Here is a 4,614-nt window from a genome sequence, read left to right as displayed (position 1 = left end):
AGATAATTATATAATTAATAAAATTTTATTAAAATAATTTTATCTCTTTAAAATGAAATAAATTTTATTTCATCTATTAATTTTAATATAAATTTTGATTCTAAATTAATTTATTTCTATAAATATTAAAAATAATATTCTAAAAACACTCCGTTAAAATTATTGTTAATTTCTTACTCAAATAAATTGTTAATCACTCGTCCAACAACTTGTTAATTTATTATCTACATATGATACATAATATTAAAATAATGTTTATAAAATGTAATTTGTTCCCAGAATATTTAATAATTTCTCTGGTAGGCAGAGATGACAAATGGATTCACCAAATAGTTGAGGTCAATAATATGGGAAGAGCAGACAGAGTGTGCAGCCCCCACGGCTTCAATTTGCACCTATTTTGTTTGTTTTATTCCAAAAACATACTAATTGTTAATTGTTAATATTATATAAGAATAAGAAATTATAAGAATAGAAAATAAACCGGAATGAGCATGTGCCACACAATCATCACATGGCTTTGGTGAAGCACTGAATTAGTCCACCAAACTTTTATGTATCTCACCCGTGCAAGCTACGCTCTAATAAGTAATTTGTGGTATCTAATAGTGATTCAAATCAAATTCCTCATTTTACATGTATGATATATATCACTAATATCAATGAAAATTAAAAAGGGAATTTTTCTTTGGGCTACGGGTAGTACCATAGTACTCGTAGTCCACTTTTAGTTTATGGTTACATTTATTGTTTGAATTGTCTTTTACTATTTATTATTGTATTTAGCTTCTCTCTAATAACATTTTATTTTAATTTTATTTTAAAATAATTACACTACATTTATAAAAAAAACTACTCAATTTTTTGTTTTTACTATTTTATTTTTTTCAAACTTAAATATGGTGTCTTTTATTCTAAAACTATTAAAAATAAATCAAAATTTAAATTTTCTCCCAATTTTATTAGTAGTAGGAGTATTTACGGATTAAGTTGATTTGAATTTGGGATAAAATAAGAATTGAATCGATTAAATTTTAATGAGAGGTAAATATCAAATCAGTACCCGAAAGATTCTGACGCTAATAAAATGGTATATGACTTTTGTTATTGACAAAATAGTCCCTAAAAATTTTAAAATTTGACAAGCGTACCCCCGAGCTCGCCGGAGCAAATCTCCGACAAGCACAATGCTGACGTGGCTACTGTGTTTTGGTGACTTGGCAAACCACCCCCAAAGCCCCCTCCAACGCATACTCCCTCCCATAGTTGTCAGAACCGAACCGGTGATCGAACCGGTGAGGTCACTGGGTCACTGGGTTACTGGTTCAACTGGTGGGTCACTGGTCGAACCGGTTAACCCGGTATAATTAAGTAATTATGTAAAATTTAATTATTTTTTCTTTATTATAAGTACTTTTATTTTTTTTATAAAAATAATAACTATTTTCAAATTTTAATACTTTATTAATTAATTTATATTTATTGTATTATTATATTATTATAAATAAAAACTTACATACAGTTAATTTTCATGTGAAGTTGATATTTAAAAACAGTTAGATGATTTGACAAGTTTAACTAAATATCATCTAACGATTTTCAATTATTAACTTCATATGAAGATAACTGCATGCGAGTCTTTACCTATTATTATATGCTACAATTATTTATTGAAAAAATAATATTAATAGATATCATATAATCATAAAAAGAAAAAATAAATTATGGTTAATAATTTTTTTTATCTTTTTAATATATATATATATATATATTAATAAAATTTATAGTTAAATAAAATATAATTGATTTAAAAATGAGTGACTTTAAAATTAAAATTAATTGAATATAAGTAAAATAAAAAATTGCTATATGTATTCATTAAAAATAATATTAATATATTATATAATTATGAAAAGAAAAAATAAGTGAGTTTATAACTAAAATTAAAATAAAATAAATAAAAGTAAACTATTTGATGAAAGATATATATATATATATATTATAATTTGCATATATATTAATGAAAATCAACACAGCTCAGCGGCAAGGAGAGGTTTTGATCTTCCAGCAGATAGGGGTTCGAACCCCATATCATACATTTTGGATAATTTGCCTTTCAAACGGTTCGGTCAAACCGATCTTATCGAGTTTGACCGGTTCTCACCGGTTCACTCCGGATTTGAACGAACAACGGTTCGGTCAGACCGATCTTATCGAGTTTGACCGGTTCTCACCGGTTCACTCCGGATTTGACCGGTTCGTTCCGGTTCTATACCTTGTACGGTCCAAATATCAAACTGGACCGGTACCAGGTCCGGTTCACCAGTTTTTCGGTCGAATCGGCCGGTCCGGTCCGGTTCTGCTAACTATGCTCCCTCCCCTTCCCTCTCCCTCCTTGTCGCAGCCCCATCCCCAATGCACACTTCTCCCCCATCGCAACCCCCGCCCCATCACAACCCCCTCCCCAACGTACACTCCCCGCTTCCTCCATCAACATCACAACAACAACCTCAACATCAATAAAATTGTCCCAAATCATGAATTATCCCAAATTTTTAGGTTAATTTACCATTCAAAAAGATTAATAACAATAAAATTCAGAGAAAACAAACAAATTTATATATAAATCAAAATAAAATAAAATAGAGCTTAATACAGACACCACCAAAGCAAGAAGCAGATTTAGACAAGGCCAGAAGAAGAACACCAGAGACAGAGGAGGCACGACATGACGGAGCCAAGATGGAACACAGACAGAGGAGATAAGGCAGTGACTGGGGGCGAGCAGCAAGCAGATACAAGCAGTGAAGGCGACAACAGTGAAGGTGCACAGACAACGCAATGTCGACGAAGGAGACAGACGACACTGGCGAACGCAGAAGACCCGACGACGAGATGGCGACAATGTGGTGTCGGTGACATTGTAAGACTGAGAAGGTTGAGCTCCACTGTCGTTTTGGGGGAGAGTGAGTTGAGAGTGTGAGATAGTGTGTTGGAAAGGGGATTAGGATTTAAAGGGGCAAGGGAAATGGATTAGGGTTCAGAAGGAGGGATTTTGGATTGAGGAGGGGGAAAGTGTGTTGGGGAGGGGGGATTAGGGTTAGGGAGGGGGAGGGAAGGATTAGGGTTGGGGAGGGGGAAAGGGAAGTGCGTTGGAGGGGAAGGATTAGGTTGGGGGAGGATTTTTGCCATGTTATCAAAATGTAGTGGCCATGTCAGTATTGTACTTGTCGGAGATATGCTCCGGCGAACTCGTGGGTACACTTGTCAAATTTTAAAATCTTTCAAGGACTATTTTGTCAATAACAAAAGTCAGGTATCATTTTGTCAGCGGCAGAATCTTTCGAATACCGATTTAGTATTTACCTCTTTTAATGAATTTGGGTTGGTTTGATTTTGGGGTTTTCTGTGAGTGGATCTAAATCAATTCAAACAGATTAATTCGGATTGGGTTGATTCGAGTAATTAGGTATCCGATTGAAAATAAAATTTATAAAAAATTGATAAAATTGAAAAAAAATTAAAAAATTCTATAAATAATAATAATAATACTAATAATAAAAAGAAGAAAAAAAATGAAAATAAATAATAGAAATAGAAAAAGAAAGACAAAAAATTGCAATAAAAAGGGGACAAAATACCCCATTTGAAAGACTTTTGGATTAAAATATATATATTGTTCATACCCTATCCTAAAACATAAAAGTCTGGCCTAATAAGGATAAAAGGCCCGATAAAGATAAAAGGCCAAACCTTAAAAGGTGGCCTCTATTCCATTCTTGACCTCTTAACACCGACAGAAGGGTGCAGCCCTACTTGTCCAAACAAGTAATTGCCCCCGCAAATCTCTCCACTACATCTAGAAGGGAGATCTTAACAGACTCCTAAGATAAAGAAAACGGTCATCCATCAATACAGGTGAAACTACTCCAATAAAGGTGATTATTAACTCTACTATAAATGCATTGGCACCCCTCAAGTATAAGACACGTTCTAATCTACTAAAAACCTGACTAAAACTCTTGCTAACTTAAGTATTGAAGTCTTTTGCAGGTACCATCCCCATCTCATCATGAGGAACTCGGCCGACGGCACATCGACACCAAAAAGTCGAACGCTACCACTCAAAGGGACCTGAACCTCACTTTCAGACCCAAATCAATATTTCAAGTAACTCTCGGAACATATATATTACAAAATTTTATTAATTTTTAATTAATATTAAACTATGTGGTTAGTTTAAATTCTACAATCTCAAAATTAATACCCGAACTAATTGAGATCGGATTTAATTGGATTTGGTCTGATTATATATAATTATTCATTAGATTCAGAATCAATATAATCAAGTTGGATCGATTTTAAATGAATAATCAAATTATCCATACCCGTATACACCCTTAGTTGGCTGTTAGTGTCTTTGTACACAATATTATGAATGATGGCTTAAAATCATATCTATATAACAAAAAAATGATTTTATTAAGAAATATAATTTTTTTGTATGTATACATTATAAATCTCTTAATTATAAAAATATTGAAAAACAGAAATATCAATTTTGTAAATAAAAAAGATAATTTGTGCATTTAAAATTTATTTGTCACTCAATTT

This window comes from Arachis ipaensis, chromosome B05 (assembly GCF_000816755.2).
Source record: "Arachis ipaensis cultivar K30076 chromosome B05, Araip1.1, whole genome shotgun sequence".
Lineage (NCBI taxonomy): Eukaryota > Viridiplantae > Streptophyta > Magnoliopsida > Fabales > Fabaceae > Arachis > Arachis ipaensis.
Note: the sequence above shows the minus strand (reverse complement) of the source record.